This window comes from Martes martes, assembly GCF_963455335.1.
Source record: "Martes martes genome assembly, chromosome: X".
Classification (NCBI taxonomy): Eukaryota; Metazoa; Chordata; class Mammalia; order Carnivora; family Mustelidae; genus Martes; species Martes martes.
Window position 1 is genome coordinate 99811203 of NC_137897.1, and position 9820 is coordinate 99821022.

The 9820-nt window shown below is 32.5% G+C and overlaps 1 pseudogene across 1 annotated transcript; it reads right to left on the minus strand.

Annotated features, from left to right (window-relative positions):
- Positions 1–996: 996 nt before the first annotated feature.
- Positions 997–1700, minus strand: LOC308337539 (U2 small nuclear ribonucleoprotein B''-like; annotated as a pseudogene). Its single transcript has one exon. The product of its transcript is annotated as a U2 small nuclear ribonucleoprotein B''-like (transcript).
- Positions 1701–9820: the final 8120 nt, after the last annotated feature.

The window sequence follows — 9820 nt, forward strand, 5'->3', positions numbered from 1 at the left end:
GGGGAAAATGAAACAAGAGAAAACCAGAGAGGGAGACAAACCATAAGAGATTCTTAATCTCAGGAAACAAAATGAGGGTTGCTGGAGTGGAGGTGGGTGGGAGGGATGTGGTGGCCGGTTGATGGACACTGGGGTGGGTATGTGTTATGGTGTACATTGTGAATTGTGTAAGACTGATGAATCAAAGACCTGTACCCCTGAAACAAATAATACATTTTATGTTATTAAAAAAAAAAGAATTAACCTCTTAATTATTAATGCCCTCAGGTCATCTATTTGCTACCTAAGCTCCAATCAACAAAAAATTCTATAAATATCTGTGGACTATGGATAATGCTTTATAATTCAAGCATTTTTACACTAAAATTTTATTTTTAATGTCTCATTGTCATAAGATTCTCCACTGAAAATTAGATTAAAAATTATGTAAATTTCTGTGATAAAATGTTATTAGATGATACCTATTGAATTACATTTGCAGTTTAACAAAGTAAATACCTTTCATCAAGGGTCATTATTTAGGGCTTCCAGATGTCTTATAGAATATTCATGAACTTAAGTGTAAATAAATTATATTTCTCTTTTTTATGTAATATAACTGAAATTAAACATTTCCTTCTATTGCAAAGGTTGACAACAATCTAACATGTTAGTAAGAGAATCTATGGTTGTCCTAGTGACAGAAAGATGGATATTCTAATTTATTGTAGCTATTATAGATAAATGCCATTAATATTCATCTGTTCTTCAAAGTTTTGGTAATACATTCACAGCTATTTTTTAAGAATACAGATAGAAGTCTATTATAGAAATTGAGGTCTTCATATTTCATAGTTCACAAAGGCTAAACAAAGACTAGGTATTTTTAAAAATCATTCACAAAAATTTCACTTTCACTCCCCCTCACCCCAACTATTAAAAAATGGCCTAACCAAATGTTATAAAAACAAACACTATAAATAACACCAAGTCCTTTTAAGACAACTATCCCATATGTTATTTCTTGACATAGGTGATCTTCATGGCATGGGATGGTGTGACTTTAAATCCCTGTAAAGCATCCCTGGCAGCTCCAGCCTGTCCGTCATTTTCAAATTCAACAAAAGCAAGGTCATGTCTCTTGGGTACCAAACATACTTCCTTGAAGCCAGAGAACTGATTAAACAGTGCAGATAACATCATCTCATTAGACTCTTCTGGTAAATTATTGAGGAATAAAATATAGTTTGGAGGGTAATCAGGGACCTGAGGATTTGGTGTTGAATTTCCTTGGGTATTTGCTGCATTTGGTGTTCTTGACCAGGCTTTTTGTTTGCAGTGGTTGCAATCTGTTCCAGTTTTTCCTTTTTTTTTTTCCTTCTTCATTTCTTTGTCAGAAAAAGTGCCATGCATTTCATATATTATATCAGAATCTGTTTTTGCATACTGGATTCACATTAGTTTACCATAAAATGGAAATTCTTGTAACTGTATCAAGGCATTTATGGATGAACCCAGTTCATTAAAAATAACAAAGGCTTGCCCCCTCATCTTCATTGTCTTTAAAGCTACAATATCTACAATGTGCCCAAACTGAGAAAACAGGGCATACAGGAATCTCTTCAACTCTTCTTTTTTTTAATTTTGTCATTCATATTGTTGATGTAAATTGTATGATTTGGTCTGCTATCCATGTCTGGAGTTAAACTGTTCAAATTGCCTGAGGCCTACATCAATCACCAATGAACCGAAAACAGGAAATAGAGCCGCTACCCCAGCTATATGTTAAGTGAGTTAATTGCTAGCTCTGTATATATTACTACATCACAATTTTTATTTTTTTGATAATTTTGTTGATAGTTTTTTCCATGTATTTTATTTTATTAAATAAAATAAATAATAAGATATTATTCTAAATTAAATTAATGAAATGCTGATTTACTGCACTTTAGAATTATCTGAGATCTATTAAAAAGCCCATGTTCTAGTTTCCTCTCCAACCCATGCACTAGTCTTTTTGTAAGACTGTAAGTGAATTTAATGCATATTCCATGTAGATTTTAAAAAAGTGAGTCTCTACACTGTCCCTTCCTTTTATACTCTGCAACATTTTAGGTGTCACCAAAAAGATGTACATCTTGGATTTAATCAGAGATCCTTTACCCTTTCTTGGACAACGAATTACTTTGGCAATCTGATGAATCCCATGGGTACCTTTTAAGAATTATATCTTTAGTGTGTAAAATAAAATTTAATTAAATTAAACACTGATGGCCAAATACTGGGCACCAGAAAATGGTTCTTTATTGTAGGTGGGACACTGGATATATATTTTTGAGGGTTGTAGTTGTAGGTCTTAGTAAGGGCATCATTTTAGTTGAAAACAATAGGAAATGCAATACATGATTTTTCACTTACCTTCAGATGTTCTTAAAGTTATAAAGGCTTTGCATGTGGGAAAATATTTTTTTTAGATAAACCTTATAAAGATAGTTTTTGAACTAATCCTATTATTTTTTTAGGTAATTTTCCACTTATTTTATATTAACAATAAAATATGTCTTTAAAATATAAAATAACTATGACTTTAACACCCAGTTGAAAATTATTTTAATGAAAGTACAGTAAATGTTCAACAACTTGGTTATGATCTATTAAATTTGGCAGGTTCTTATGGGGGAAAGTACCCATAAAATTATAAATAGATGAATGGATAGGTGAAGGAATGGACAGGTAGGTGGAAAGGTAAATATATATTTCACAAGCTAGATGTTCTTTTACAATTGATGTCTCAATAGAAGGTCAACCAACACAATGGATGAACATCTTTTAAAAAATATTTATTAGGGCTCCTGGGTGGCTCAGTCATTTGACCTCATGTCGTTTTCAGCTAAGGTCATGATCCCAGGGATTGAGTGCCACATTGGGCTCTCTGCTCCTCAGGAACCCTGCTTCTTCCTCTCTCACTCCTCCTCCTTGTGTTCCCTATCTCACTGTCTCTCTCTCTCTCTCTCCCCTCCCGTGAAATAAATAAATACATAAAAAAATAAAATATTTTAAAAATTATTATAATTAGGCATTTTAATAGCAGCAATAATTAAATCATCTCTATTTGTCTTAATGAACCTAATGCAGAGGAAACAGTTTGATGAAAGAATAAAACTTTTCTTTTTGAAGTTGAAGTTTTCCTAGAATGGGAGCAACACTTCTCTTCAAGGGTTATGGGACAATATTGTATTGGCCATTACAAGACACCTGATAGCCTACCTTCTAATGATATACATTCAAAATATAGACCACATGTATTTCAGTGTTATTAAAATATTTGTGTTATGCCCAAAAAATTGCCTATTTGTGGCCTTTCTGACCCTGAGCAAATTTAAAACATATAGATTTTTTTTTCCATTAGAGAAATACCTTGATGGTAAATTAAAAAAAAAAATATATATATATATATGAAGGATAAGAAGGTTAAAGTGTCAGAGACACTGACAAGAAAGATAAATGAATATTGAAGAGTCATGCATGTGTGTAATGTAACATACCCTTCTATAGTTTAATTTTAAGATCCATTACAATTTGTAGAGAAATATTGTCAAGTGCTTTAAACTCTTTGATGATTGACATGTAAACACAAGAAAGGATTGTGATTAAGAAAGAATATTATAAATTCCATATTCAGCATATCACTTTACCAAATCAGTGCTCAGCTTGGTGTTAAAATTAAATTAACAATGAGAATTTGATTACAAATATTTTTATCTTGTAAAATTTTCCAATTAAGTAACATAAATCTCATTTTAATTTATAATAAATGATATACATAAAGAAAGACTTTTTGAATCTTCATGTAAGAGTATTTCAAATCAACCACCACCATATTCTTATTCATATATTCTTTGTTGGAGGTAAGAAAAAAAATGTGTAGGGTACCTGGGTGGCTCAGTCAGTTAAGTGTCTGCCTTCAGCTCAGGTCACAATCCCAGGGTATTAAGATAGAGTCTCACATTGGGCTCCCTGCTTAGTGGGAATCTACTTCTCCTTCTAACCTTCCCTCCTGCTTGTGATCTCTCTCTCTCTCACACTCTCTCTCTAAAATAAATAAAGTATTTTAAAAATGTGTATGGGACAGGGAGGCCATAAAATCTTTTCTTATAAATGAAAGTGATTTGAAAAAAAAATGCTTTCTTTGGCATTTTTTCTATGTTTTAGTTCATTTTGAATTTTAGTCTCAAAAGTCCAAGCTCTTCTTTTGTATTTGTCCTTGGATTACGAGCTTACACTATGTATGCCATTCATGGTATTTGTCTCTTTGATACTCCTTTCTAAGGTATTGCTCCATTTAAAACCTTTGATGCCTAGACAGTCACAATTTATGTGTTCCCCTACACTCATCCCACCTTTGCCAGAGGCAGCTGGACTGAGAATGGCTTATTGATCCAATATCTGGCAAATCTATTTTGTAGTCTGGCTCACCTGCAAAATATAACAGCCTATTTTGAAAACCTGAATGAAGAAACATAGAAGGAAGCTAAAGATGAAAATTATAACTAAATGATTATGAGGGAACACAGAAGTGGAGTGCAATGAGGTGAAATTTAAAGATGTAAGAGAATGCAAACTATGAATTATTAGAGAAGACCGGTTGGTAGTGTGAAATAAAAAGACAGGTATGTAGAATATAGTTGAAAAAATACAACTGGAACATCACAATGAAGCACCACTATAATTGTTCAACATTTTTTTTAAAGTTGTTCTAAATTGGAAGCACACCCTACCTCAAGTCTAGAAGTCATTCTGGAAACCAAATACTGTAAAGGCTTATTATTTTGGATTTTTAAAAGATTCTCCTTTATTTATAACCATCCTCATGATAACTATTTGTATAAACTTTTTTTTTTTAAGATTTTATTTATTTATTTGATAGACACAAGTAGGCAGAGAGGCAGGCAGAGAGAGGAGGAAGCAGGCTCCCTGCTGAACAGAGAGCCCGATGCGGGGCTCGATCCCAGGACCCTGGGATCATGACCTGAGCTGAAGGCAGAGGCTTTAACCCACTGAGCCACCCAGGCGCCCCACTATTTGTATAAACTTGATTGAATCTATATTCTTTACAATGAATAGAATGAAAGATAGAAGTCTTTCCATTTACAGGATTTCAGGTGGGTGATAGATATATGGGAACAGACTATCACCACAACACATAAACACACAAAAGTACACACATCTTTATATGCATAAAGAATTAAAAATATAATAAATTTTAATTTGTTTATTCCAGACATTTACATTAGGGGAAGAAGACAAAAAGTATAGGAGCTAGTGACACCACTTTTATGAGGTAGAATATTGTCAAATCTGACCTGCTGCACCACTGTGTTCTTTTACATTCTGGAATTAGTTAAATAGATTGAAAAATATGATAACTAAAATTTAGAAAATACAATTTCAAACATTTAAAAATTTATTAAAAATAGGTATTAAGTTGAAATTAATTTAATAAAGCTACCAAAAATCTACACGGAACTATACTCTTAGTATTATGCAACCATAGAAATATTTATCTAATAAAAGCATAGAAACTTAAATTCTAGTTTGTGAGAAATGTCGAAAAAACCCCTAAAACTAGATTTTACTCAATAGAAGTAATTGCTGATCATTAAATGTTATGATATCTGAATATTCTATATTAATCTATCATTTATACATTCAAAAAATCCAGAAATTCTGTTTTAGTCTCAATGTTTATATGTATATATAAGGTCTTTGGTAAAAATTGTGTGATTTTGACAAAGTTAATTTTATACAAAATTAATGATTTTTTCAAATTATGTTCTTGCAGTTAATACTTGCTTATATTTCATTATAATACTAAAGTAAAAAGAGTGAAAATGATGTATTACCACTGAGATCTCAAGCTAGAAAAATCCCTATTACTATGTGAATAAGTGTTCCTTATTTAAAGCAAACATGATCATATGTGAATAGATCTGTTAAAAGTAAACAAAAAAGTATTGGGCAAAAATTGTATTTCTGTAAAAATTAAAGAAACACTTGGTTGTCAAAGAAAAAGATCCTTTTCTAATTTCTCTTTATATTTCTTTTTTAGGGAAAAAAAAGGCTATTTTGAGTGGATACAAGAAGCAATGAACTTTTGGTAACAGGTTCCTAACAAACAACAATCACAGAAGAGAGATATAGCAGAGCAAAGAAGAAGAATGGCTCATTCAGAATATATGGAATGGAATGGAATGGAATGGAATAAAGTTGTCCCAAGCTGAGCATTTGTTCAGAAACCTTAGTCTTGGCTCTATAATAAGCAGATCCTATTTTCATCTTAATATGTTGACTCATTAAACTGCCTTACACAAAGTTTCTTGAAGTTTTACTTGTATTTAAAATAAAAATCAGTGATCATAGCTACAATTTAGAGAAATAATTAACTTTACATTTTAGTAGTTCTCCAGAAAAGCTTATTGATACATAACTTTGGAAAATTTGGTTATGTCTTACCTTTCCAAACATAAATAGAATCAAACTAAATGATTTAAACACAATTAACCCAGAAAGTTAAAAATGTATGATGAATTCTCTTAATATTCACATTAGTATACCTCTCTCTTCCCATAAATATTCTGCCTCTAATTTCATAGTAAGTTGTTACAACAGTAATAGAAAACGAATACAGCAAATTCCAGAACCTAGACCTATAAGACCTTGCTGCTCTTCAAGTTCTGAGGCACTGTAAAAACAAATCCAGCTACTCTGCTGGAGTTGCCACATAGGGATATCAGACTGAGCATCAGCTATCACCAAGTAGTAGATAAATGATTGACGCTGTCTTGATCATCTAGTCAGAGTCAAGCTCCCAACTTAATACATCCATATAAGTGATGCCATTCAACACCATATGAAGTAGAAATATTACACAACTGAATCCAGCCAAGTGACAGGATAATGAGGAGTAATAAATTATTGATGTTTAAAACTGTAATGTTTTAGGGTGTTTTTTAATAAATATTCATTTTTCAAGTTTGATTTAGTTAACATATAATGTAACATTGGTTCCAGGAGTAGAATTTAGTGATTCATCACTTACATATAACACCTAGTGCTCTTTGCAATAAGTGCCTTCCTTAATGCTCATCTCTCACTTACCCCATCCTGCACTCACCTCCCATCCAGCAACATTCAATTTGTTCTCCATAGTTAAGAGTCTTTAAGGGTTTGCCCTCCTCTCTGTTTATATCTTATTTTATTTTTCCTTCTCTTCCCCTATGTTCATCTGTTTTGACTCTTAAATTCCACCTCTGAGTGAAATCATATTTCTCTTTCTCTGAATGAGTTATTTAGTTTAGCATAATACACTCTAGTTCCACCCAAGTTGTTGCAAAAGGCAAGATTTCATTCTTTCTGATGGCTGAGTAATTATATATATATATATATATATATATATATATATACCACTTGTTCTTTATCCATTTATCAGTCGATGAACGTCGGGACTCATTCTATAATTCGGATATTGTTTGGGTGCTGCTATAAACATTAGGGTGCATGTGCCCCTTCAAATCACTATTTATGTGTCCTTTGGATAAATACCTAGTAGTGCAATTGCTGGGCCACAGGGTAGTTCTATTTTTAACTTTTTGACGAAGCTTCATACTGTATTCCAGAATGACTGCACTGGCTTACATTGCCACCAACAGTGCAAAGGGTCCCCCTTTCTCCACATTCTAACCAATATCTGTTGTATCCTGACTTCTTAATTTTAGCCATTCTGACAGGTATGAAGTGGTATCTCATTGTGGTTTGGTTTGTATATCCCTGATGCCAAACATTTTATTTTTGTGTCCATTAGCCATTTGTATGTCTTCTTTGGAGAAATGTCTGTTCATGTCTTCTGCCCATTTCCTAACTGGATTATTAATTTCTGTGTGTTGGTTTTGATGAGTTCTTTATAGATTATGGACATTAGCCCTTTATCCGATATGTCATTTGCAGAAATCTTCCATTCTGTCAGTTGCCTTTTAGTTTTGTTGATTGTTTCTTTTGCTGTATGAAAGCTTTTTATCTTGATGAAGTCCCAATAGTTCAGTTTTGCTTTTGTTTCCCTTGCTTGCAGAGATTTGCCTAGTAAGAAGTTACTGCAGCCAAAGAGGATGCTGCCTGTTTTCTTCTCTAGGATTTTGATGGTTTCCTGTCTCATATTTAGGTCTTTCATCCATTTTGTATTTATTTTTGTAAGAAAAGTGTAAGAAAGTGATCTAGTTTCATTCTTCTGCATGTGGCTGTCCAGTTTTCTCAACACCATTTGTTGAAGAGGCTGTCTTTTTACAATTAGGTCGTTCTTCCTGTTTTGTCAAAGATTAGTTGTCTATAGAGTTGAGGATCCATTTCTGGGTTCTTTATCTTGTTCCATTGATCTGTGTGTCTGTTTTTGTACCAGAACCATACAGTCTTGATGACTGCAGTATTGTAATACTGCTTGAAGTTCGTGATTTTGATGCCTCTTGCTTTGTTTTCTTTTTTCAACATTACTTTGACTATTTGGCATCTTCTGTTGTTCCATACAAATTTTAGGATTGTTTGTTCTTGTTCTGTGAAAAATGTTGGTGTTATTTTAATCAGGATTGCATTGAATGTGTAGATGGCTTTGGGTAGCATAAGCATTTTAACAACATTTTTTCTTCCAATCCATGAGCCTGGAATGTTTTTCCATTTCTCCGCTTCTTCTTCGATTTATTTCATAGTTGTTCTATAATTTTCAACACACAGATATTTTACCTCTTCAGTTAGACTTATTACTATGTATTGTATGCATTGTGTGGTGTTTGGTGCAATTGTAAATGGGATCAATTCCTTGATTTCTGTTTCTGCTGCTTCACTATTTGTGTATAAAAATATAACAGGTTTCTCTACACTGATTTTATATCCTGTGACTTGATTTTATTTTAACTTAAATATCAGTTCTAGCAATTTTTTGGTGAAGTCTTTTGGGTTTTCTACATAGAGTATCATGTTGTCTGCAAAGAGTGAAAGTTTGACTCTTTCCTTGCTTATTTGGATGCCTTGTATTTTGTTATTGTTCTTTTGTTGTTGTCTAATTGTTGAGATTAGAATTTATATTACTATTTTGAACAACAGTGGTGAGAGTGGACATCCCTACTGTGTTCCTGACCTTAGGGGGAATTCTGTCAGTTTCTCCCTATTTAGGATATTAGTTAGGAGTCTTTATTATAGGGTGCTTTCATTTTTTTAGAAAAAGGATAACAACAAAAAACTTATTGAACAAAGCTTTTTGATTAATCATAGACTCAGTAAGCAATATAATTCCAGGAAAAGGTAATAGCGTGTATTAAATCTCTTAAGCTAGGATAAATATGATGGTATCTGCTTAAAACACTCAAGGAACAGTCAGTGTGACTGATGCTTATAAGGAGAAATAGAGATTGATGTAAGATAAGGTGTATGAACTAGACAAGGAACACATTCTGCAAAGTCATACATATTATCTTTGCAGTTTTTACAATTTAATATATTTGACATTGATTATCAGAGTAACATCATGAGAAACATTATAAATATATATGAAATAAGTTGCAAAACATGTATGTCAGGTTTCAGTTTCTGACAATATAGTTAGCAATGTAACTAGAGAAATTCTCCTAGTAAGAACAGCTAAAGATGTTAAGTGAAATACAAAAGTATTGCTATAAATGCATGAACAAATTATTGAGAATGAAAGGGGAACAGGTAAAGGACAGGATTAATGAGAAATAGAGCATACAGGTTGGTAAATGATCACTGAAACCAGCGTTTTCTCTAGGATTTCTTTCAT